Source organism: Oncorhynchus mykiss, chromosome 12, assembly GCF_057628025.1.
Source record: "Oncorhynchus mykiss isolate SJ-2025 chromosome 12, ASM5762802v1, whole genome shotgun sequence".
Taxonomy (NCBI): Eukaryota; Metazoa; Chordata; class Actinopteri; order Salmoniformes; family Salmonidae; genus Oncorhynchus; species Oncorhynchus mykiss.
In genome coordinates, this window is record NC_143033.1 from 64,516,633 (window position 1) to 64,543,768 (window position 27,136).

A 27,136-nucleotide genomic window follows, 5' to 3' on the forward strand; every position below is an offset into this window, starting at 1 on the left:
GGTTGCTTTATGTGGAGGCCAGGGGGTAATAATCGCTAGATGGGCAAATTAGAAAGGACCAAATCCAAATGTGACTACCGTCAGACTTCACTCAATTCAATACTGTACATTTGAACTGCATTTCCTAAAGCAATTCTCACATGTATTTAACAATGTAATTTATTTAATTTAGTCCTAGAAATTGGGCTGTTGTTGTGTTTTTTGTCGATTTTGATTGATGAAGGAATGTAACTTTGAGCCGGATGGAGGAAGTTGACATGGTGGAATCAGAAGTGTTATTTGAAGCTGAAAGCACGTCGACTACAGTTAGTGAGAAAGATGAGTGAACAGTGAAGTCCAAGAATGAAACAAAAAGTGCCACAACAATTGAAGTTCCTTTGGGAAACCCTTTTGAAGTCACTAGGTAAAGAAGGCGCTGGGAGAAGTGGATGCAGTAACCAGGAGCGGTTTGGTGTTAATATAGCAAAAGGAGCGTGCATTATGGCTCACAAAATTAGCAACGCATGAATTGAACAGCTGTGATTTTCGGAGCAAAATATATTTCTGGAATCCCGTTGGACATTGAAAATCAATATCTTAGGCAAAAAATTCCAGGGGTAGTTAATGCACATCGCTTGACCTGTGTGGAGAATGAGAAAAATTAGCTCTATTATTGATGTTTGATGTAGAGTATCTACCAACCTATGTAAAGTTGGATATACAGTGCATTCGGAAAGTATTCAGACCACTATAGTGACAAAGAAAAAACAGGTTTTTAGAAATCTTTGCTAAAAAATAAATAATAGAAATGGAAATCTCATTTAGAATAGTATTCAGACCATATACTCAGCACTTTGTTGAAGCACCTTTGGCAGCGATTACAGCCTTGAGTCTTCTTGGGTATGACGCTACAAGGTTGGCACACCTGTATTTGGGGAGTTTCTCCCGTTCTTCTCTGCAGATCCTCTCAAGCTCTGTCAGGTTGGAAGAGGAGCAGCACAGCTATTTTCAGGTCTCCCAAGAGATGTTCAATCGGGTTCAAGTTAGGGCTCTGGCTGGGCCAATCAAGGACATTCAAAGACTTGACCCAAAGCCACTGCTTTGTCTTGGCTGTGTGCTTAGGGTCGTTGTCCTATTGCAGGTTTTCATCAAGGAACTCTCCGTACTTTGCCCCGTTCATATTCCACTTGATCCAGACTAGTCTCCCAGTTCCTTCCACTGAAAAAACATCTCCACAGGATGATGCTGCCACCACCATGCTTCACCGTAGGGATGGTGCCAGGTTTCCTCCAGACGTGACGGTTGGCATTCAGGCCAAAGAGTTCAATCTTGGTTTCATCAGACCAGATCGTATTTATGATAGTCTGAGAGTCGTTTAGGTGCCCTTTGGCAAACTCCAAGCGGACTGTCATGTGTATTTTACTGAGGAGTGGCTTCCGTCTGTAGCTACTCTACCATAAAGGCCTAATTGGTGGAGTGCTGCAGAAATGGTTGTCCTTCCTGCCTTGGTGGTTCTAAACTTCTTCCATTTAAGAACGATAAAGGCCACTGTGTTCTTGGGGACCTTCAATGCTGCAGAACTGTTTTGGGTACCCTTCCCCAGACCTGTGCCTCGACAAAATCCTTCCTCGGAGCTCTACGGACAATTCCTTTGACTTCATGGCTTGGTTTTTGCTCTGATATTGAGATAAGATGGTTCCGAGAGGGCTGCCTCGCTTCTAGTTCTTAGGAAACTTTGCAGTATTTTGTAAATTTATGTATTATTTCTTACATTGTTAGCCAAGAAAATGTTATGTGTTATTATACAGCTGGGAAGAATTTTGGGATATAAAAGCAGCGGTAACTCACCAGCACTACCAGTATTACGATCAGGAATACGACTTTCCCGAAGCTGATCCTTTGTTCCCACCACCCAGGGCAATTGAACTGATTCCAGGGACTGACCAAAACAACGCCGGTGAAAAAGAGGGACTCGAATAGGTCTTCTAGTCTGACTTAGGAGGCGCGCACACCACCCACTGCTTCCGAGTATATTAATCGCTAATGTTCAGTCCCTGGATAACAAAGTTGAGAAGATCAGGGCAGGGTTTCTTTCCAGAGCGACATCAGGGATTGTAACATACTCTGTTTCACGGAAACATGGCTCTCTCGGGAAATACTGTCGGAGTCGGTCCAGCCATCTGGATACAAAGTTCATCCCGCCGACAGGTATGATTGTAATAACATATAGGACCTCAAGTCCTTTTGTTCACCCAACCTAGAATACCTCACAATCAAATGCCGACCATATTATCTCCCAATAAAATTATCTTTGGTTATTGTCACAGCAGCGTATATCCCCCCTCAAGCTGATACCACAACTGTCCTCAAGGAACTTCACTGGACTTTATGCAAACTGGAAACCATATATCCTGAGGATGCATTTACTGTAGTTGGGGATAATAACAAAGCAAATTTGAGGAAAAGGACACCTAAATTCTATCAGCATATCGACTGTAGTACTCACGCTGGAAAAACTCAACCATTGTTATTCCAACTTCCGGGATTCATACATTGCCCTCCCCCACCCTCCTTTCGTCAAATCTGACCACCACTCCATTTCACTCCTCCCTTCCTATATGCAGAAACTCAAACAGGAAGTACCCGTGCTAAGGACTATTCAACACTGGTCTGACCAATATTGACAAAATTCCTTCAACCCCTGTTCACCCATGACTGCGTGGCCATGCATGCATCCAACTCAATCATCAAGTTTGCAGACGACACAACAGCAGTAGGCTTGATAACCAACAACGACGAGATAGCCTACAGGAAGGAGGTGAGTGTTCTGGGAGTGTGGTGTCAGGAAAATAACCTCTCACTCAACATCAACAAAACAAAGGAAATAATCGTGGACTTCAGAAAATTGTAATGGAAGCACCCCCCTATCCACATCGATGGGACAGTAGTGGAGAAGGTGGAAAGTTTTAAGTTCCTCTGTGTATATATCACTGAGAAACTGAAATGGTCCACCCACACGGACAGTGTAGTGAAGAAAGCGCAATAGCGCCTCTTCAACCTCAGGAGGCTGAAGAAATTTGGCTTGTAGGCTAAAACCCTTACAAACATTTACAGATGCACAATTGAGAGCATCCTGTTGGGCTGTTTCACTGGCTGGTACGGCAACTGCACTGCCCACAACCGCAAAGCTCTCCATAGGGTGGTGCGGTCTGCACAACGCATCACCGGGGACAAACTACCTGCCCTCCAGGACACCTACAGCACCCGATGTCACAGGAAGGGAAAAAAGATAATCAAGGACAATAACCACCAGAGCCACTGCCTGTTCACCCCAATATCATCCAGAAGGCGAGGTCAGTACAGGTGCATCAAAGCTGGGACCGAGAGACTGAAAAAAAACATATATCTCAAGGCATTCAGACTGTTAGCCATCACTAGCACAGAGAGGCTGCTGCCTACATACACAGACTTGATATCATTGGCCACTTTAATAATGTTTACATGTCTTGTATTACTCATCTCGTATGTATATACTGTATTCTATACTATCTACTGTATCTTAGTCTATGCCGCTCTGACATTACTCATCCATATATTTATATATTGTTAATTCCATTCCTTTACTTAGATTTGTGTGAATTTGGTATTTGTTGGGAAATTGTTAGCTATTATTTGTTAGATATTGTTGCACTGTCAGAACTAGAAGCACAAGCATTTTGCTACACCTGCATTAACATCTGCTAAACACGTGTATGTGACCAATAACATTTGATTTGATATGCACTGTCAACTGTGGAAACTTATATAAACAGGTGTGTGCCTTTCCAAATCATGTCCATTCAATTGAATTTACCACAGGTGGACTCCAATCAAGTTGAAGAGACCGCTTAAGGATGATCATTGGAAACAGGATGCACCTGAGCTCAATTTCAATTCTCATAGGGAAAGGTCTGAATTCTTATGTAAATAAGGTATTTCTGTTTTTTATTTGTAATAAATTTGCTACAATTTCTAAAAACATGTTTTCACTTTGTCATTATGGGGTATTGTGTGTAGATTGATGAGGGAATATTTTTTTATACATGTTAGATTAAGGCTGCAATGTAATAAAATGTGGAAAAAGTCAAGGAGTCTGAATACTTTTCCGAATGCACTGTAAAAGATACTTTGTGAGAGTGTTTGTGCAAAACCCGATGCAATGCAAGAAGTGTAAAACGTTTGGCCACGTGTCAAGTGTATGCAGACATTATTGAATGTTGCAACTGTGGTGGGGATTATATTCCTGAATTCCCTCAGTGCCCTGTTATGGTGAAAGAGGTTGAGGTGTCAAGGGGCAAGAGGCCACAGTGTTGGAGAAGATGTGGCGTTGGATGCACCTCAATCAGTTGCAAATGGTATACGTCAATCAACTGATCTAGATACACTTATTGTGAAGAAGGTGGATTTTGTAGCATTTACAGTTGAAGTCAGAAATGTACATACACATAGGTTGGATTCATTAACCTTTCTGATCTCCCCATCCCGGATCCGGGATCGTGAATACAGACTCAAGCTCATTACCATAACGCAACGTTAACTATTCATGAAAATCGCAAATGAAATGAAATAAATATGCTAGCTCTCAAGCTTAGCCTTTTGTTAACAACACTGTCATCTCAGATTTTCAAAATATGCTTCTCAACCATTGCAAAACAAGCATTTGTGTAACAGTATTGATGGCTAACGTAGCATTTAGCGTAGCATTTAGCATTAGCATTCAGCTGGCAACATTTACACAAAAAAACAGAAAAGCATTCAAATGAAATCATTTACCTTTGAAGAACTTCAGATGTTTTCAATGAGGAGACTCTCAGATAGCAAATGTTCAGTTTTTCCTGAAAGATTATTTGTTTAGGACAAATCGCTCCGTTTTCTGCGTCACGTTTAGCTATGAAAAAACCCCTGTATCTAGGATTGTGTAAATCTATCAGCAAGCTCATTAGCATAACACAACGTTAACTATTCATGAAAATCGCAAATGAAATGAAATAAATATGCCATCTCTCAAGCTTAGCCTTTTGTAAACAACACTGTCATCTCAGATTTTCAAAATATGCTTCTCAACCATAGGAAAACAATCATTTGTGTAAAAGTAGCTAGCTAGCGTTAGCATTTAGCGTTAGCATTTAGCGTTAGCATTTAGCGTTAGCATTTAGCGTTAGCATTTAGCGTTAGCATCCAGCACGCAACATTTCAACAAAAACATAAAAGCCTTCAAATACAATAATTTACCTTTGAAGAACTTCAGATGTTTTCAATGAGGAGACTCAGTTAGATAGCAGATGCTCAGTTTTTCCAAAAATATTCTTTGTGTATTAGAAATAGCTCCGTTTTGTACATCACATTTGGCTACCAAAAAAACCCGAAAATTCAGTCCTCAAAACGCGAACTTTTTTCCAAATTAACTCCATAATATCGACTGAAAACATGGCAAACGTTGTTTAGAATCAATCCTCAAGGTGTTTTTCACATATCTCTTCGATGATATATCGTTCATGGAAGTGTGCTTTCTCTCCTGAATCCCAGGAGAAAATGCCCGCACCTGAAGATTACGCACAAATTTAGACAAAGGACACCGGGCGGACCCCTGGAAAATGTAGTCTCTTATGGCCAATCTTCCAATGATATGCCTACAAATACGTCACAATGCTGCCGAAATCTTGGGGAAACGGCAGAAGGTCTAAGCTTATTCCTGTCGCATTCACAGCCATATAAGGAGACATTAGAAAACAGAGCTTCAGAAATTCTGCTAATTTCCTGTTTGATGTATCATCTTGGTTTCGCCTGTAGAATGAGTTCTGGGGCACTTACAGACAAAATCTTTGCAGATTCTGAAACTTCAGAGTGTTTCAGAGAAATGCATAGTCGAGCATCTTTTCGTGACAAAATATCGCGCTTAAAACGGGAACGTTTTTTATCCAAAAATGAAATAGCGCCCCTAGAGATGCAACTGGTTAAAACTCGTTTTTCAACCACTCCACAAATTTCTTGTTAACAAACTATAGTTTTGGCAAGTCGGTTAGGAAATCTACTTTGTGCATGACACAAGTAATTTTTCCAACAATTGTTTTCAGACAGATTATTTCACTTATCGGTCACTATCACAATTCCAGTGGGTCAGAAGTTTACCTACACTAAGTTGATTGTGCCTTTAAACAGCTTGGAACATTCCAGATAATGATGTCATGGATTTAGATGCTTCTGATAGGCTAATTGACATCATTCGAGTCAATTGTAGGTGTATCTGTGGATGTATTTCAAGGCCTACCTTCAAACGCAGTGCCTCTTTTCTTGACATCACTGGAAAATCAAGAGAAATCAGCCAAGACCTCAGAAAAATTATTGTAGACCTCTACCAGTCTGGTTCATCCTTGCGACCAATTTCCAAATGCCTGAAGGTACCACGTTCATCTGTACAAACAATGGTACACAAGTATAAACACCATGGGACCATGCAGCCGTCATACCGCTCAGGAAGGAGACTCGTTCTGTCTCCTAGAGATGAAAGTACTTTGTTGTGAAAAGTGCAAATCATTCCCAGAACAACAGCAAAGTACCTTGTGGAGATGCTGGAGGAAACGGGTTCAAAAGTATCTACATCCATAGTTAAACGAGTCCTATATCGACATAACCTTAAAGGCCGCTCAGCAAGGAAGAAACCACTGCTCCAAAACCGCCATAAAAAAGCCAGACTACGGTTTGCAACTGCACATGGGGATCGTACTTTTAGGAGAAATGTCCTCTGGTCTGATGAAACAAAAATAGTATTGTTTGGCCATAATGACCATCGTTATGTTTGGAGGAAAAAGGAGGTAGGCTTGTAAGCCGTAGAACACCATCCAAATCTTCCAAACCGTGAAGCACGGGGGTGGCAGCATCATGTTGTGGGGGTGCTATGTTGCAGGAGGGACTGGTGCACTTCACAAAATAGATGGCATCATGCGGTAGGAAAATGATGTGGATATATTGAAGCAACATCTCAAGACATCAGTCAGGAAGTTAAAGCTTGGTCGCAAATGGGTCTTCCAAATGGACGATGACCCCAAGCATACTTCGAAAGCAAAATGGCTTAAGGACAACAAAGTTGAGGTATTGGAGTGGCCATCACAAAGCCCTGACCTCAATCCTATAGAAGATTTGTGAGCAGAAATGAAAAAGCGTGTGCGAGCAAGGAGGCCTACAAACCTGACTCAGATACACCAGCTCTGTCAGGAGGAATGGGCCAAAATTCACCCAACTGTGAAGGTTGTGGAAGGCTACCCGAAACGTTTGACCCAAGTTAAACAATTTAAAGGCAATGCTACCAAATACTAATTGAGTGTATGTAAACCTCTGACGAACTGGGAATGTGATGAACTAAATAAAAGCTGAAATACATCATTCTCTCTACTATTATTCTGACATTTCACATTCTTAAAATACAGTGGTGGTCCTAACTGACCTAAGACAGTTTTTCACAATTCCTGACATTTAATCCTAGTAAAAATTCTCTGAGTTTAAATGTATTTGGCTAAGGTGTATGTGAACTTCTGTCTTCAACTGTATAGCCACAGTTATTAATTATATTGCACAAGTGTCCAAGAAGCTGGACATCATTACATCTGCAGCTGAGAAGTTTTTTGTCAAAAAAAGTAACCTTGGCCTAGAGAGATATGCATGGTTATCAAAACGTCATGTCAGGGTAAGTCTATACAAAATGTAGCCCTTATTTTAAGTGTTTTAAAATTCCCTATGGAAAAATTAATTGTGGAAAAACGATTGGAACCATTTCCTTGTTTGACCTCTAGGTTTTATGAGTATTATGAATCATACTGTGGTACTCCACTTGCAATATGTGGAACCAGCAGTGCGCTGTAGTATTTTCAAGGGGGGGATATTTCGCTGCTACACACGATGTTTGTTGGTGGGTTATTGTCTATGTGTTAGTTGCCTGTGTCTGCACTATATATTTAGCTTCAGTTTCTCGGTCACTTTGGATTTTCTTTTTTCCTTGTTTTGGAAGAGAATGTGAGCCGGGTGCGCCATTCCCCTTGTGGAGATGGTGCAAAATCCATCAACACGGTCGGTCCCTGGGATTGGGCTGGCTAACACGATTCGGTTTGCTTGGAAGGAAAAGAGGTTGAGCCTTTAGGACGGGAAACTTTTGTAAAGACAATTTTAATGGCGATTCTAAAGCTGACGGTGAAGGACGTGTTTTGCATACAGAGGAGAAACACGATGATATCCTGAGAAGGGCAAGAGCAGTGGGAGGTGAGAGGCCGATGAGCCACTATGAAATAACAAGCCTGGCGAGGAACAACTTTAGGGTTGTAACTGTCAACATTTACAACCCATACGTTAAGGACGAAGAGGTGAGGGCCTTTCTGGGGAGATACATGGATAACGTCTCCTCAGCAAGGCACCTCAAAAACTCCCTTGGGTTTTGGAATGGGAGGAGAGGCTTCCAGGCCCTCCTCAGGGAGGACCCAAAGGGACATGGTGGCTACCTCCATCCTCCTGCTATGTTCTCCCTGGGGGCTGACAGGGGGACGTTGTTTTATGCACGTCAGTCTCCATTTTGCAGGCGCTGTATGGCCTATGGCCACATCTTCGCCTCGTGCAGCGCAAGAAAATGCAGATTTTGTGGATCTGGGGAGCACGAGGCGAAAGATTGTGACGAGCCTAAGGCGTGCCACGGGTGTGAAAGCGGCGGAAGAAAGCGGCGGAAGAAGGCAAGCAAGTGGAGGAGCATGAGAGAGAAGAAAGCGAGGGAGGGGTGGTGGAGAAGGAGACGGTGGAAGAGCAAGTGGAGTGGGGGGAAAGTGCCCTGGTGGAAGAGATGAGGGGTATGGTGGAGGAGCTGGTGGGGGGGAGGGTGGTATCTCTCCACTGCCGCCATCACCAAAGAAGAGAATGAAGAGGAGGGTGCGATTGGCCGACAGTGAGAGGGAGGGGATGGCCAAGAGAGTGATGGGGGTGGGAGAAACCTCTGGGTTGCTGCTGGTTTCCCCAGGCCCTCAACTTCTGTTGGGTGGGGACAAACCTAACAAGACTCAGGACTGGGTGCAGGAGGAGGTGGGGAGTTTTTTGTTTGGGGACTCCCCTATTTTTTTCCAAACCAGCTGCAGCGCTGGGGAGGGGGAGGAGTGTGGGGGTAGACCCAGGGTGCAGGGCACCCTGGAGCCAAACACTATTCCTGCATCCTGGGTTGGTGAGATGGAGGAAGAGGGGGGGACGTTGGGAGTACGGATGGTGTTATCACAGGCAGATATGGAGCAGGGGAGCATCGGGTGAGTCTCCTGTTTTTGTTTTTTTTTCTGTTTGGGTTTAGTATTTGAGTGTATTACATGTTTTTATTTTATTCTTTCATGGGGTCTAATTTTACTTTTGTTAGTTTAAATGTAAGGGGTTTAAGGTATTTAGTTATTTGGAGGGTGTGGGGTTTGATTTGTGTTTTTTACAGGAGGTTCACCTGAGGGATGGAGGGGATGTTAGTAGGTTTAAGAGGGAGTGGGACAAGGGGGAGTCGGTTTGGGGTGTTGGGGGGGTGCACTCATCGGGGGTAGGGATTTTGTGTGGGCACAGGGAGGTAAAAGTGGAGGGTTCTTTTGTGGTGATGCAGGGGAGGGTTATGGGGGTGGATGTCACGATAAGGGATTGTAAATTTAGATTAGTGGTGGTGTATGGGCCACAGGTGGTGGCAGGCAGGAGGGAGATAGTGGACTGTCTGGCGCCCCTGTGTGTCACAAATAGGAAATTAGTGATAGGGGGAGATTTTAATACAGATTTAGGAATAGGGGGGATAGCAGTGCAGGTGCCATCACTGGGTTAATGGCTTGCCATGATCTAGTTGATGGTGGCCTGCACACTACTCCGAAAATGTGCTGGAGGAGCAGGCTTTTGTTGACGTTTTTTTTGGTTTCTTTTGGAGGCTTGAAGGCCTCAGGTCCATGTGCGAGGGGGTGTTAGAGTGGTGGGAATTTGTTAAGGTGAGGATTAGGGCTTTTATAATAGGGTATTGCAAGAGGAAAAAAAGGGAGGAGAGGAGGGAGGTGGATCGTATCCAAAGGTTAATTGAACTCGAGTCCGAGGCAGGCAACCTCGGTGGGTCGTTTGACTGGCAGAGATCCGCAACCCTAAAGGCGCAGCTCAGGGAGTTGCAGGAGCGAAAGGCTCGAGCTTTCCTGGAGCGTGCGCATAGTGGCTTTCTAGAACACAATGAGACTTGTTCTGCTATGTTCTTTAAGTCGGTTAGGGCCAGACAGAGTAGGAAGGTAATGCATGGCGTTAGGGAAGAAAATGGTAGTATAGTTAGAAAACCAGAGGAAATGGTCAGGGTGACAACTGATCATTTCCAAGGTTTATTTAAGGAAAGGGAAATAGATGTAGAGCAGGGAAATGTGTTTTTAGAACACTTGTCCAGGCGGTTGCCGGAGGACATTAGAGAAGTGATGGAGGCCCAGATCTCACTAGAAGAGGTTGAGAGCGCTCTTTGGAGGATGGGAAAAGGGAAGGTGCCTGGAATTAATGGGCTGCCGGCTGAGTTTTTTCTAAAGTTTTGGGGTATACTTGGACCAGTGGTCCTCGAAGTCTTGAAGGCCATCCTTGAGACGGGGGTCCCGGGGGGATCAATGGCTGTTGGTGTGCTGTCACTTTTATATAAGAAGGGGGAAGTAACAGAACTTGGTAACTGGCGGCCATTGACCATGCTGTGTGTAGATTACCAGCTACTTGCAAACTACTTTAGCAGACCGGTTGCGCACAGCCCTTCCCTACGTCGTCCATGAGGATCAGACATGCGGGGTAGAGGGCCGCTCTATTAGATGGAACCTACAGTTAATCAGGGACTCCATCGCTTGGGTTGAAGATAGAGGACTGCCTTTAATGGTAGCAGCGCTAGATCAGAAAGCCTTTGATTGCGTGAATAGATCCTTTTTATTCAGAGTGTTAAGTCGATTAGGATTTGGGGAGAAGTTCATAGGATGGATCCGTACATTATATGTCGGAGCGGGGTGCCGAGTTAGTGTAAATAGTCACTTGGATGACGTTTTTGACCTCTCGTCTGGGGTCAGGCAGGGGTGCCCACTCTCGGCTCTCCTCTTCGTTCTGTACATGGAAACTCTGGGGGCTGCCATTAGGGCAGACACAGGGGTGGAAGGCTTGTTGATCCCTGGAAGTGGTGGGCTGCGTGTTAAGATGACGCAGTACGCCGACGACACTTCCTTGCTGCTGTGCAAGGACTCGTGCCTGACAAGGTCCCTTGCCATCTTTGGGGATTTCACCCAAGCGTCGGGAGCGGTTCTGAACCACGCAAAGTCTTCCGTCAAGTTTTTCGGAAGATGGCGTGGTAGAACGGATGTGCCCAGGGGGGTTATCTCTCTGTGAGGGGGCCCTGAGGATTCTCGGGGTCCATTTTGAAACCTCCGGCTCAGCGACGCTAAACTGGAACATGCGTATCGCAGTGGTACAGAGGAAGCTAGCAATGTGGAAGGCTAGGTATTTGTCTTTTATAGGCAAAGTCCTGGTCCTAAAGGTGAATGTGTTGCCGTCTCTTTTGTATTTGGCGTACATCTACCCATTGCCGGCTTGTCTAAGGAGGCCTCTAGTGAGGCTTGTGTTTCAGTTCATGTGGAGTGGCAGGTACGAGTGGGTCGCCAGGGCACGCATGTTCTGTCCCATCGGGGAGGGAGGTAGGGGGGTACCACATCTCCCCCTCAAGCTGGACGCAATTTTTGTTTCTTTCTTGTTAACGGAGCTTGCTCATCCAGTGATACACCCATCCGGTTACCTCCTGCGTGTGTTCTTCTCGTATCAGGCGAGAAGCGTAATGGTGTGGTCTAACACGGGTCCTCGGGCGGAACAGCTGCCATGGCACTTTGGTCATGCGGCCAAGTGGCTGCGTGCGCACCCTGAGGTTGAAGTTGCCCGAGTAGGTTTAGATCACAGGCACCTGTACGAGGAGGTCAGACAGGCAGGGAGTCCGGCGCCTGTAGTGGGCATCTCGGCAGTAGTCTGGACAACAGGCTCAAGGACCTGAATTGGTTGGTACGTTCCATCATGTACCAGCATAGTTTGGTGCAATCCCCCACCTGTCCAAGATCCTCTTGTGGCAGGGAGGAGACTGTGCGCCATGTCTTTTGGGACTGTGCCTTTGCCGGAGTAGTATGGGCTAGGGCACGGGTGTTGTTACGTTTGGTAAGGGGGGATTTTGTATTGACGTGGGCCAGGTTAGAGAGAGGTGTAGGGAGAGCGAGAGGGACGGATAGGGACAGGTTTCTGCTCTGGCTTCTGTGGGAAGCCAGGCAGAACATGGTGAAGACAGGGAGAGATTGGGGGGTGGAAGGGATAGTGAGGAGAGTGGAAGGAGATTTGAGGGGGAGGATGAAGAGGGAGGAGAGGAAGTGGGGGCAGCATGCTGCTCGGGAGAGGTGGAAGGGGGATTTAGGGCTGGGTGTCATTTAGATTTGTAAGGGGATAGATTAGGGACGGGGAGATAGGGAAAGGTAGTTTGTAGGATGACGGGGAGGGAAGATGCTCCCCTGATGTTTTGTTTGGGGTTTTTGCTTTGTTTTGTTTAGTTAAATTAAAATACCATTATTGGAGTATGTATGAAAATTATGAGTTGTAAAGAATGAATGGTATTGAAGGTAATAAATTATTTTAAAAAATTTAAAAAATTCAAGGGGGGGATATTTTGCTGCTACACGCGATGTTTGTTGTTTGCTTGAATCGGTCCGAAGTTGCAATGTCGCAAACACCTATGAACCAAAATTAAAGCGATAAGAAAAATGTTTTATACTAGTCAGTTAGCTATAACATTTTCATGTCTGCCCGAAGTTCTGTAAAACATGCTGTCAAATCTGTGACGTATGGAAATTTGCGGAACACCACAAGATAACATTGAGGAAGTAGCTAGCTAGATTGCTAGCTAAACGGACAGCTGTGTAAGAATAACGTTAGATAGCTGTTTATGTAGCTGCTGTTTAATAATCGATTTAATTTGTTTTTAATCATTGACCAAGCAGTCAGTGTCAATGCAGACCCAGATATGCCATCTGACAGTGAAGGTAAATCGTGTGTCACACTTATGATTTGTCTCACCGATCAGACAGATCACACTGCTGTGTGGATGGCTAGCTAGTAGGCTATTTCACTATTTATATTTAATTTGGTTATTTTGTTAACACCATGTCTCTCTACTGTCTGTAGGTCGTAGCTCGCGCTGGAGAAATTGGACTGGTTTTTGGTAAATTTAGTTTTGGGATTATGTTCTACTGTGGTGAATGTGATGTGAAATCAGAAACGAACCTAGCTACCAGTGTTTCATTTCTTTAAATGTAACGTTATTTGAATCAAACCTATTTAGCTAGCTACAGTGAACACGGTTACATGCTCACAATCTTGCGATTACTGTGGATAGTCAGGTTAATACAATAGTTTGTTTAAAATGTGTTTACATGCTTCGACACGTGAAATCAGGCTGCTGATGGGACTTTTGATAAATGCAGAAAGTCGCCAATCAAGAAACATTCTACCACAGTGACCATGTTGTTTTTGCTTAGACTATTTGATTCGGATTTCGGACACACTGTATGAAGTTTGTATGTAAAAACTATTTATAAGATGCATATATATGTTTTTCCTAACTCACTTCACTCGCGCAAATGCACCAGTGTATCGCCGATTAAACTGTTAATATGTGCTAATAATTCGAAAGATTGCTCATAAAACCAAGTGTTTTAATCAGCGTATGTTTACGTCGATTATGACCTTACGCCGATATAGATAAACAGAGTAAGGTGTTTACATGACGACTTCCATACTCGCCGGCCTTACGCCATAATCAGTTGAATATTGAATAATTGGTGCGCATGTTAAGTACTCGATGGAATAGGGCAGGCAAGCTGCAGGGCCTTCAGAAAGTATTCACACCCCTTGGCTTTTTCCCCATTTTGTTCTTACAGACTGAATTTAAAAGGGATTCATTTGGGATTTGTTGTCACTGGCCTACACACAACACCCCATAATTGTATTTAACCTTTATTTAACTAGGCAAGTCAGTTAAGAACAAATTCTTATTTACAATGCCGGCCAAACCCTCCCCTAACCCGGACGACGCTGGGCCAATTGTGCGCCGCCCTATGGGACTCCCGATCACGGCCGGTTGTGGTACAGCCTGGGATCGAACCAGGGTCGGTCGTGACACCTCTGCGCCACTCATGAGCACCTCCAAAGTGCTATGTTTTCAAAAAAAAATTGAACAAATGTAATTAAAAATGAAAAGCTGAATTGTGTTGAGTCAATACGTATTCAACCTCTTTGTTATGGCAAGCCTAAATCATTTCAGGAGTAAAAATTTGCTTAACAAGTCGCATAATAAGTTGCATGGACTCATTGTGTGCAATAGTGTTTAACATTTTTTATGACTACCTCATCTCTGTACCTGACACATACAGATAATTGTAAGATCCCTCAGTTGAGCAGTGAATTTCAAACACAGATTCAACTACGAAGACCAGGGAGGTTTTCCAATGCCTTTCAAGGAAGGGCACCTATTCTTAGATGGGTAAAAAAAAAGCATCCATTCAATATGTTGAAGTTATTAATTACACTTTGGATGGTGGATCAATACATCCAGTCATTACAACGATACAGGCATCCTTCCTAACTCATTTGCCGGAGAGGAAGGAACCCGCTCAGGGGTTTCACCATGAGGCCAATGGTAACTTAAAAGCAGTTAGTTTAATGGCTGTGATTGGAGACAACTGAGGATGGATCAACAACATTGTAGTTAATCCACAACTAACCTAATTGACAGAGTAAAAATAAGGAAGCCTGTAAAGAATACAAATGTTCCAAATCATGCATTCTGTTTGCAACAAGGCACTAAAGTAATACTGCAAAAAATGTGGCAAAGCAATTCACTTTTTGTTGATAAAACAAAGTGTTATGTTTGGGGCAAATCCAATACATATTTTTCAAGCATAGTGGCTGCATCATGTTATGGGTATGCTTGTAATCATTAAGGACTGGGCAGTTTCAGGAAAATCTATGGCAAGACCTGAAAATGGATGTCTAACAATGATCAACAACCAATTTGACAGAGCTTGAAGAATTTTGGAAAACAAAATGGGCAAATGTTGCACAATCCAGATTTGGAAAGCTCTTAGACTTAACCGGAAATAAAAAAAAGTATTTTGACACTCCTTCAAATTAGTGGATTTGGCTATTTCAGCCACACCCGTTGCTGACAGATGTATAAAATAAAACACACTACTATGCAATCTCCATAGACAAAGATTTGCAGTATAATGGTTTTACTGAAGAGCTCAGTGACTTTCAACATGGCACCGTCATAGGATTCCACCTTTCCAACAAGTCAGTTTGTCAAATTTCTGTCTTGCTAGAGCTGCCCCGGTCAACTGTAAGTGCTGTTATTGTGAATTGCAAACATCTAGGAGCAACAACGGCTAAGCTGCGAAGTGGTAGGCCACAAGCTCACAGAACGGAACCGCCAAGTGCGAGTTCCAACCTGCCTCTGGAAGCTACATCAGTTCGTCGGGAGCTTCATGAAATAGGTTTCCATGGCCAGCCTAAGATCACCTTGCGCAATGCCAAGCGTCAGCTGGAGTGGTGTAAAGCTCACCGCCATTGGACTCTGGAGTGATGAATCACACTTGACCATCTGGCAGTCCGACGGACAACTCTGGGTTTGGCGGATGCCTAGAGAACGCTACCTGCCCCATTGCATAGTGCAAACTGTAAAGTTTGGTGGAGGAGGAATAATGGTTTTATGGCTATTTTTAAAGGTTCGGTCTAGGCCCCTTAGTTCCAATGGAGGGAAATCTTATCACAGCATACGTTCTACGCTTCCAACTTTGTGATAACAGTTTCAGCATGACAATGCCCCCATGTGCAAAGTGAGGTCCCATAGGGAAATGGTTTGTCGATCGGTGCGGAAGATCTTGTCTGGCCTGCACAGTCTTGACTTCAACCCCATCGAATACCTTTGGGATGAATTGGAACGCCGACTGCGAGCCAGGCCTATTCACCCAACATCAGTACCCGACCTCACTAATGCTCTTGTGACTGTGTCACGAACCGGCTCAAAGCCCGTAACAAAAGGGAGACAACGTGGAGATAAGGAGTGACAAAACATATATTTATTAAATAAGTAACTAGGTACAATATACAATGGTGTGTGTAATCAGTAGTGTAAGTGAGTGTTTTACATGCATGAATGTGATAATGCAGGGTGTTGAAAGGTGCTAAAGCAAACAACCAAAAGGCCACCAAGAAACACAACAAAATCTAGAAAGGTGTCTGCATGGAGAGAGTCTCCTTCATGAATGGGGAAGTGGTGTATTTATCCTGGGACACACCGGGCCCAGGTGTTTCCCATGTAGCTGATGAACCTCCCAAATCCGCCCACCGGCATCCTAATAAGGAAAACGAGCGCAAAGAGAGAATACGGCAGACAGAGTGGGAGGGTCGTCACAGATGAATGGAAGCAAGTCCCCGCAGCTCCATATTAATGCCCATGATTTTGGAATGAGATGTTCGACGAGCAGGTGTCCATATACTTTTGGTAGGGTAGTTTATATGAGTGTTTAAAAAAAAAAAAAATTTAACCAGGCAAGTCAGTTAAGAACAAATTCTTAATTTCAATGACGGCCTAGGAACAGTGGGTTAACTGCCTGTTCAGGGGCAGTACGACAGATTTGTACCTTGTCAGCTATGGGGCTTGAACTTGCAACCTTCCGGTTACTAGTCCAATGCGCTAACCACTAGGCTACCCTGCCGCCACATTAGTCTGTGTGTCCCCCACTTTGACATTACATAATACTTTGTCTATATTGTTGACAAAAAGGACAATTAAATACATTTTAATCCCACTTTGTAACACAACAAAATGTGGAAAAAGTCCAGGGGTGTGAATACTTTCTGAAGGCACTATATGTTGTAAAGACTGACTAAACTAATCCTTGTAGATTCTGTCTGGCCCCAGCAATAAGTATGTATGTAGCCACAGCAGCCATTATGGAATTCTAAAATGGCTGCTGTGGCTTCTGCTAGCTAGCATGAGGACAAAAACTAGCAGTTGTTCCTTCTACTCGGTGTAGCAGTTGGGACAATTCGAAGTACAACGCAATTGTCATACCTAGATTGAGGTACGTTTTCCAAGCCATGTCTTGCAATGGCTTCACGGTGTCTTAATCTACATAGGAAGGCTGGCTACATCTTATCCTCAGTTTGCCTTACAACACCATTGCGTAGCCTCAGTGAACTTGCGATCATTTATTGGCCCACTGATACTTATCATCATCTCTGCATGCCCCACCCCCCCCCTGCACTGAATGTTCTGAAATGCAGGCAATAGAAATGAATGATTTGAAATTCAACATTGTGTCTCCCACCTTTCCTCCTGACCCTTGTCTTCAGGTTGCTGGGGTTGTGCAATAACTTTGCGTACGTGGTGATGCTGAGTGCAGCCCATGACATCTTAAAACAACAAGGGTCTCACAACTCCACATCGCCAGTAAGAATGGGTTGTAGAATGCTGTATCACCATAGCATTTGTATCTGTTGTTAGTATCAAAGTACTATATTGGCAATATTCTTTCATTCTCTCTCCTTGTCCTCCTTCTTCAGAACCCATCCACAGTTGCATTGGACGTTGAAGGTGGAAAAAGAAGTCGTTACGACTGCAGCCCTGTTTCTACCGCGGTAAATAGAGATGCACTGCAGCTGTGAAAGTGTGTGTGATCAAATGTTATTTTATTCAGCAGATGTTATTGCGGGTGTAGCGAAATTCTCGTGTTCCTAGCTCCAATAGTGCAGAAATATTTTACGATTTACAACAATACACACAAATCTAAAGGAAAATAATGGAGTTAAGAAATATATACAGTGCCTTGCGAAAGTATTCGGCCCCCTTGAACTTTGCGACCTTTTGCCACATTTCAGGCTTCAAACATAAAGATATAAAACTGTATTTTTTTGTGAAGAATCAACAACAAGTGGGACACAATCATGAAGTGGAACGACATTTATTGGATATTTCAAACTTTTTTAACAAATCAAAAACTGAAAAATTGGGCGTGCAAAATTATTCAGCCCCTTTACTTTCAGTGCAGCAAACTCTCTCCAGAAGTTCAGTGAGGATCTCTGAATGATCCAATGTTGACCTAAATTACTAATGATGATAAATACAATCCACCTGTGTGTAATCAAGTCTCCGTATAAATGCACCTGCACTGTGATAGTCTCAGATAGATGTGATAGTCTCCACTTCATGATTGTGTCCCACTTGTTGTTGATTCTTCACAAAAAAAATACAGTTTTATATCTTTATGTTTGAAGCCTGAAATGTGGCAAAAGGTCGCGAAGTTCAAGGGGGCCAAATACTTTCGCAAGGCACTGTAAATATTAGGACGAGCAATGTCGGAGTGGCATTGACTATAATCCAGTGTATATACATATGAAATGAGTAAAGCAGTATGTAAAAATGTATGTGACCAGCCTGATCCTGCCTGGTTAACATGTGTGTGACTTCTCTGTCCCCCTCTCCAAGGCTGTTTTGTTGGCTGATATTCTTCCCACTCTCATGATCAAGTTTTCTTTTCCATTCTTCGTCCACAATCTCCCTTATGGGTAAGAGAAGGACAGATGGTGCTTTCCCAGTTGTCTTTGAATACTTTTTCTTACAGTAAATGTAAGAATGTTGTCAATGGCCGTATCTTAGCTTTTGCTAATCATAACATAATACAGAAACAATATTATCCTGCATTACCAGTTTGTTTGAGTTTGCAAATGTTTGCCAATTTGAGTGCACATGTCAATTTGGAGGTTGTGTTTTTGTCCACAGTTTCCGAGTGTTGGTATGCGTTGCAACAGCGATTGCAAGCTTCCTTGTGGTGTCCTTCTCTTCTACCATGTGGATAAGCGTTTTGGGTAATGTGTGTGTGTTTAGGCCTATGTTTGTGAATGGGGATGGAAACGTTTGAGATATGATCATTGATCACTATTTTAATTCCTAGAACATTGCAGCTCTGACATTTCCCCTGAAACCAGACACTATCTCGCTGATATGGTAACCATGGGGACGCATCTATCAGCCAGTCAGCAGTTCTGTTAATAGCTGATTTAGCTGATTAATTAATCATTTTTATTTAACGTCTATTTAACTAGGCAAGTCAGTTAAGAACAAATTCTTATTTACAATGACAGCCTAAATCAAATACAATTTTGTGGTCACATACACACGGTTAGCAGATGTTAATGCGAGTGTAGAGAAATGCTTGTGCTTCTAGTTCTGACCATGCAGTAGAATCTAACAAGTAATCTAACAATTTCACAACAACTACCTTATACACACAAGTGTAAAGTAATTAATAAGAATATGTACATATAAATATATGGATGAGCGATGGCTGAACAGCATAGGCAAGATGCAGTAGATGGTATAGAGTACAGTATATACATATGAGCTGAGTAATTCAGGGTATGAAAACATTGTTTAAAGTGACTAGTGATACATTTATTACATCTAATTTTTTGTATTATTTAAGTGGCTAGAGATTTAAGTCAGTAGCCACTCATTGTTAGTGATGGCTGTTTAACATTCTGATGGCCTTGTGATAGAAGCTGTTTTTCAGTCTCTCGGTCCCCGCTTTGATGCACCTGTACTGACCTCGCCTTCTGGATGATAGCGGGGTGAACAGGCAGTGGCTCGGGTGGTTGTTGTCCTTGATGATCTTGTTCGCCTTCCTGTGACATCGGGTGGTGTAGGTGTCTTGGAGGGCAGGTAGTTTGCTCCCGGTGATGCGTTGTGCAGACCTCACTACCCTCTGGAGAGCCTTGCGGTTGTGGGCGGAGCAGTTGCCGTACCAGGCAGTGATACAGGCCGACAGGATGCTCTCGATTGTGCGTCTGTAAAAGTTTGAGTGTTTTTGGTGACCAGGCCAAATTTCTTCAGCCTCCTGAGATTGAAGAGGCGCTGTTGCGCCTTCTTCACTACACTGTCTGTGTGGGTGTACCATTTCAGTTTGTCCATGATGTGTTCCCCCCTGTAACTTAAAACTTTCCACTTTCTCCGCTACTGTCCCGTCAATGTTGGTAGGGGGGTGATCCCTCTGCTGTTTCCTGAAGTCCACGATCATCTCCTTTGTTTTGTTGAGTGTGAGGTTATTTTCCTGACACCACACTCCAAGGGCCCTCACCTCCTCCCTGTAGGCAGTCGTGTCATGGTTGGTAATCAAGACTACCACTGTAGTGTCGTCTGCAAACTTGATGATTAAGTTGGAGGCGTGCATGGCCATGCAGTCATGGGTGAACAGGGAGTACAGGAGAGGGCTGAAAACGCACCCTTGTTGGGCCCCAGTGTTGAGGATCAGCGGGGTGGAGATGTTGTTTCCTACCCTCAACACCTAGGAGCGGCACGTCAAAGTCCAGGATCCAGTTGCACAGGGCGGAGTCGAGACCCAGGGTCTCGAGCTTAATGATGAGTTTGGAGGGTACTATGGTGTGAAATGCTGAGCTGTAGTCGATGAACAGCATTCTTACATAGGTATTCCTCTTGTCCAAATGGGTTTGGGCAGTGTGATTACGATTGCGTCGTCTGTGGACCTATTGGGGCGGTAAGCAAATTGGCGTGGGTCTATGGCGTCAGGTAGGGTGGAGGTGATATGATCCTTGACCAGTCTCTCAATGATGACAGAAGTGAGTGCTACGGGGCGATAGTCTTTTAGCTCAGTTACCTTAGCTTTCTTGGGAACAGGAACAATGGTGGCCCTCTTGAAGCATGTGGGAACAGCATACTGGGATAGGGAGAGATTGAATATGTCCGTAAACACACCAGCCAGCTGATCTGCGCATGCTTTGAGGACGTGCCTAGGGATGCCGTCTTGGCCGGCAGCCTTGCGAGTGTTAACACGTTTAAATGTTTTACTCACATTGGCTGCGGTGAAGGAGAGTCCACAGGTTTTGGTAGCGTGGCACTGTATTGGCACTGTCGGTGGCACTGTATTGTCCTCAAAGCAAGCAAAGAAGTTGTTTAGTTTGTCTGGGAGCAAGACATTGGGGTATGTGACGGGGCTGGTTTTCTTTTTGTAGTCCGTGATTGACTGTAGACCCTGCCACATTCCTCTCGTGTCTGAGCCGTTGAATTGCGACTCTACTTTGTCTCTACTGACGCTTAGCTTGTTTGATTGCCTTGCGGAGGGAATAGCTACACTGTTTCCAGTCACCTTGCCCTGATTAAAAGCAGTGGTTCCTGGGAACAGTGGGTTAACTGCCTTGTGGTTCAGAACGACACATGTTTTTCCTTGTCAGCTCAGGGTTTCAATCCAGCAACCTTTCAGTCATGTGTATATTAACCTCTCTAGGCTGAAATTCCACAACATAGGGTGATCGGTAGATAAATAGTCATATTAAACATTCATGAAAATACAAGTGTCTCACATGTATCGAAAGCCTAGAATCTTGCTAATCCAAACTGCGTTGTCAGATTTAAAAAAGGATTTACTGTGAAAGAATACGATGCGATTATCTGAGCATAGAGCCCCATAAAAAAAAAAACATTTTAACCAGCACAGGCGTAACATAATCACAAACTGCATTAAAATAAATTGTTTACCTTTGACGATCTTCGTCTGTTTGCAATTCCAATGCTCATTGTTACACAATGAATGATCTTTTGTTTGATAAAATTTTGTGAACCGTGTCGTGAATTCCGTCTCATTCCATTTTCGACGACACATTCCAGGTAAATAACCCACACAAAACGTGACTTTTACAGTCATGTTTGGTTTCACTGCAATCAACTGGTTTGTTTGTAACACAATCAAACGTGATGGGCCATTTCACGGGACGTATTGACTGAAAGAAACTGATTTGAAGACAACAAGTCATTACATCATTGTGCACCAATGATTTGCCTGCTGTTTCGTTGATTGACTGTATTTTAACCCAATGACCACTGATCGTCTTGAAATCTAGCTGGGTAGATAGCCAATGAGCTGAGCTAAACAGCAATATGCCATGTTTATGTGTTGCAAGACCACATATTACGCACTGCATTGTTTGGTAAACGCGCAGATTTAGCTGTATATATATCAATCATTATGGCGACTAAGTCAGGGAAAGCTAAATCTAAACCTGTCCACAACCTCAAACAGTCACACGCTAAACTCCACTATGGCCAAGACCAAAGAGCTGTCAAAGGACACCAGAAACAAAATTGTAGACCTGCATCAGGCTGGGAAGACTGCATCTGCAATAGGTAAGCAGCTTGGTTTGAAGAAATCAACTGTGGGAGCAATTATTAGGAAATGGAAGACATACAAGACCACTGATAATCTCCCTCGATCTGGGGCTCCACGCAAGATCTCACCCCGTGGGGTCAAAATGATCACAAGAACGGTGAGCAAAAATCCCAGAACCACACGGGGGGACCTAGTGAATGACCTGCAGAGAGCTGGGACCAAAGTAACAAAGCCTACCATCAGTAACACACTACGACGCCAGGGACTCAAATCCTGCAGCGCCTGGTGCAGGTCTACAATTTTGTTTCTGGTGTCCTTTGACAGCTCTTTGGTCTTGGTCATAGTGGAGTTTGGAGTGTGACTGTTTGAGGTTGTGGACAGGTGTCTTTTATACTGATAACAAGTTCAAACAGATGCCATTAATACAGTTAACGAGTGGAGGACAGAGGAGCCTCTTAAAGAAGAAGTTACAGGTCTGTGAGAGCCAGAAATCTTGCTTGTTTGTAGGTGACCAAATACTTATTTTCCACCATAATTTGCAAATAAATGTATTAAAAATCCTACAATGTGATTTTCTGTATTTTTTTCTTCTCATTTTGTCTGTCATAGTTGAAGTGTACCTATGATGAAAATTACAGGCCTCTCTCATCTTTTTAAGTGGGAGAACTTGCACAATTGGTGGCTGACTAAATACTTTTTTGCCCCACTGTAACTAGCCCATTTATACATACACAGTACCAGTGAAAAGTTTTGACACACCTACTCATTCAAGGGTTTTTATTTTTCCTATTTTCTACATTGTAGAATAATAGTGAAGAGATCAAAACTATGAAATAACACATGAAATCAAGTAGTAACTTAAAACGTGTTATACAAATCAAAATATTTTATATTTGAGATTCTTCAAAGTAGCCACCCTTTGCCTTGATGACAGCTTTGCACACTCTTGGCATTCTCTCAACCAGCTTCACCTGGAATGCTTTTCCAACAGTCTTGAAGCATTTCCCATATATGCTGAGCACTTGTTGGTTGCTTGCAGTCCAACTCATCCCAACCCATGTCAATTGGGTTGAGGTCGGGTGATTGTGGAGGCCAGGTCATCTGATGCAGCACTCCATCACTCTCCTTGGTCAAATAGCCCTTACATAGACTGGAGGTGTGTTTTGGGTCATTGTCCTGTTGAAAAACAAATGATAGTCCCATTAAGTGCAAACCAGATGGGATGGCGTATCGCTGCTAAATGCTGTGGTAGCCATGCTGGTTAGTTCTGCCTTGAATTCGAAATTAATTACAGACAGTGTCAATAGCAAAGGACCCCACACCCTCATACCTCCTCCTCCGTGCTTCACGGTGGGAACCACACATGCGGAGTTCATCCGTTCACCTACTTTGCATCTGAAAAAAGACACGGCGGTTGGAACAAAAAATGTCACATTTGGACTCATCAGACCAAAGGACAGATTTCCACCAGTCTAATGTTGATTGCTCATGTTTCTTGCCCCAAGCAAGTCTCTTCTTATTGGTGACTTTTAGTAGTAGTTTCTCTGCAGCAATTTGACCATGAAGGCCTGATTCAGAGGTAACTCTTTCTTCCTTTTCCTGTGGCGGCACTTGAAGAAACTTTCAAAGTTCTTGAAATTTTCCACGTTGACTGACCTTCATGTCTTAAAGTAATGGACTGTCATTTCTCTTTGCTTATTTCAGCGGTTCTTGCCATAATATGAACGTGGTCTTTTACCAAATAGGGCTATCTTCTGTATACCACCCCTACCTTGTCACAACACAACTGATTGGCTCAAACGCATTAAGAAGGAAATAAATTCCACAAATGAACTTTTAACAAGGCACACCTGCTAATGGAAATTTATTCCAGGTGACTATCTCATGAAGCTGGTTGAGAGAATGCCAAGTGTGTGCAAAACTGTCAAGGCAAAGGGTGGGTACTTAAAGATTTTTAAAGATTCAATTTTTTTTAAACACTTGTGGTTACTAAGTGATTCCATGTGTGTGTTATTTCATAGTGTTGATGTCTTCACTATTATTCTACAATGTAGAAAATAGTTCAAATAAAAACCCTGGAATGAGTAGGTGTGTCAACTTTTGACTGGTAGTGTGTGTGTGTGTGTGTGTGTCTGTGTGTGTGTGTGTTTTCGGTAGGTATTCAGACCCCTTGACTTTTTCCACATTTTGTTACGTTACAGCCTTATTCTAAAATTGATTAAATACATTTTTTAAAATCCTCAGCAATCTACAGACAACACCCCATATTGACAAAGCGAAAACAGGTTTTTAGACATTTTAGCACATTTATTTCAACTTAAAAACGGATAACTTATCTACATAAGTATTCAGACCCTTTGCTATGAGACAAGAAATTGAGCTCAGGTGCATCCTGTTTCTGTTGATCATCGTTGATATATTTCTAGAATTTGATTGGAGTCCACCTGTGGTAAATACAATTGTTTGGACATGATTTGGAAAGGCGCACACAACACTCTATATAAGGTCCCACAGTTGACAGTGTATGTCAGAGCAAAAACCAAGCCTTGAGGTTAAAGGAATTGTTCGTAGAGCGCTGAAACAGTATTGTGTCAAGGAAAAGATCTGGGGAAGGGTACCATAAAATGTCTGCAGCATTGAAGGTCCCCAAGAACACAGTGTCTTCCATCATTAAAAAATGGACGAAGTTTAGATCCACCAAGAATCTTCCTAGCGCTGTCGGCCCAGCCAAACTGAGTAATCGGGACAGAAGGGCCTTGGTCAAGGAGGTGACCTAGATGAAACCTGGCACCATCCCTACGTTGAAGCGTGATAGTGGCAGGAATCATGCTGTGGGGATGTTTTTCAGCAGCAGGGGTTGGGAGTCTTGTCAGGTTTGAGGGTAAGATTAACGGAATAAAGTACAGAGCGATCCTTGATGAAAACCTGTTCCAGAGCTCTCAGGACCTCAGACTGGGGCGAAGGTTCACCTTCCAACAGGAGAACAACCCTAAGCACACAGCTAAGACAACACAGGAGTGGCCTCAGGACAAGTTTCTGAATGTCTTTGATTGGCCCAGCCAGAGCCCGGACTTAAACCTGAGGGGATCTGCAGAGAAAAATGGGTGAAACTCCCCAAATACAGGTGTTCCAAGCTTTTAGCAGTTCGCTTTATTTTTTTATAATATATTACACTTGATCTTCCTTGAATAAGTTCCTCTATTTGTTTTTATTTTCCACATATTCTGTGCCTCTATGGTACAGTTTTTATTGCTATCTATCTGTACTGTTAGTCCTGCTATTTCCTTTGTTAATATGAACTCCTGACCTAAATTGATATTTTTTTTAAAGATGAGTGTTGAATTGCATGTCCTCTAAAGGAACATTTTAAAAGCGTCCCATACAATAAGGGGATCTGCATAACCTATGTTATGTTGGAAAAAGTCAGTTATAAATGATTCTTTCTTGGTTAAGAACAAGTTGTCATCCAATTTCAAATATCCTTTTCTCAAGACATGGTGCTTTGCATTCAGGCCAAAGAGTACATTCTTTGTCTCATCAGACCACAGAATCCTTTACTTTATGATCTGAGTCTTTCATGTCTTTTTGCAAACTCCAGGTGTGCTGTCGTGCTTTTTTCTAAGTAGTGGCTTCTGTCTGGCCACTCTCTTATAAAGCCCAGATTGGTGAAGTGCTCTAGAGACCGTTGTCCTTCTGGCAGGTTCTCCTATTTATGACAAGGAACTCTGTAGTTCTGTCAGAGTGGTCATTTGGGTTCTTGGTCACCTCCCTGACCAAGGTCCTTCTTGCCTGGTTGCTCAGTTTGGTCAGACAGCCACCTCTAGGCAGAGTGGGTGGTTCCATATTTTTCCAATTTCGCAATGATGGAGACCACTGTGCTCTTGGAAACTTTCAACACTCTAGAAATAGTTGTATACCCTTCCCCAGATGTATGCCTCATCACGAATCTCGACGATCTATGGACAGTTCCTTGGACTTCATGGTATAGTTCCTGCTCTGACATGAGCTGTCAACTGTGGGACCTTTTTATATAGTTTTTTTATTTTGTAAATCATGTCCAAACAACTGAGTTGGCCACTGGTGGACTCCAATCAAGTTGTTGTGACATATCAAGGATGTTCAAGTGAAATTGGATGCACCAGAGCTCAATTTGGAGTGTCATAGCAAAGGGGTGTGAATACTTATGTAAATTAGATGTATCTGTATTTCATTTTCAATATATTTGCAAAAATTTCAAAACATATTTTCACTTTGGCATTATGAGGTAGATGGGTGAGAAACATTTTGAATGCAGGCTGTAACACAACAAAAATGTGCTATAAGACGAGGGGTTTGAATACTTTCTGAAGGCGCTATAGTTTTAACCATGTTTTGAATCTTAACCTTATTTATTTACAATGATATTGTTTACCAACAATGGAGTAAAACAGACTTACATTTGGGGTTTTGATGGGTTAGGACAGTTGAACTAAGCTCATGAAGCATTTATAAGTATTCTTCAAGAATCCATGGCTATATACTGTATATAGTTTAAAAATAATGTACCAATCCCAGATAGACCCTTTCAACTCACAAGAAAGGCAGAACTTACAGTGACTTCAGAAAGTATTCACACCCCTTTTCCATGTTGTTGCATTACAGCCTGAATTTAAAATGTATTGAATTGAGAATTTGTCACTGGCCTACAAACAATACCCTATAATGTCAAAGTGGAATTATGTTCATTACAAATTAGAAGCCGAAATGTCATGAGTCAATAAGTATTCAACCCATTTGTTATGGCAAGTTCAGAAGTAAACATTTGCTTAACAAGTCACAAGTTACATGGGCTCACTGTGTGCAATAATAGTGTTTAACATGATTTTTTTAATGAC

At 43.0% G+C, this 27,136-nt stretch overlaps 2 protein-coding genes and 1 pseudogene across 4 annotated transcripts in view; 1 reads left to right on the forward strand and 2 right to left on the reverse strand.

Moving 5' to 3' along the window:
- The window catches only part of cln3 (CLN3 lysosomal/endosomal transmembrane protein, battenin), a 175,591-nt gene extending 170,777 nt beyond the window's left edge, over positions 1 to 4,814 (reverse strand). Inside the window, exon 1 of the mRNA XM_090192943.1 lies at positions 4,792 to 4,814. The gene's annotated coding sequence lies outside the window, so the exon portion shown is untranslated. The remainder of the gene's footprint in view (positions 1 to 4,791) is intronic.
- The window catches only part of LOC118937821 (battenin-like), a 154,646-nt gene that overhangs the window by 70,145 nt on the left and 57,365 nt on the right, over positions 1 to 27,136 (reverse strand). The gene's annotated exons all lie outside the window — the stretch shown is intronic.
- The window catches only part of LOC110538925 (battenin-like), a 31,188-nt pseudogene continuing 16,959 nt past the window's right edge, over positions 12,908 to 27,136 (forward strand). Inside the window, exons 1-6 of the transcript XR_016484816.1 lie at positions 12,908 to 13,064; positions 13,207 to 13,243; positions 17,440 to 17,536; positions 17,650 to 17,724; positions 18,572 to 18,651; positions 18,866 to 18,951. The product of XR_016484816.1 is annotated as a battenin-like (transcript). The remainder of the gene's footprint in view (positions 13,065 to 13,206; positions 13,244 to 17,439; positions 17,537 to 17,649; positions 17,725 to 18,571; positions 18,652 to 18,865; positions 18,952 to 27,136) is intronic.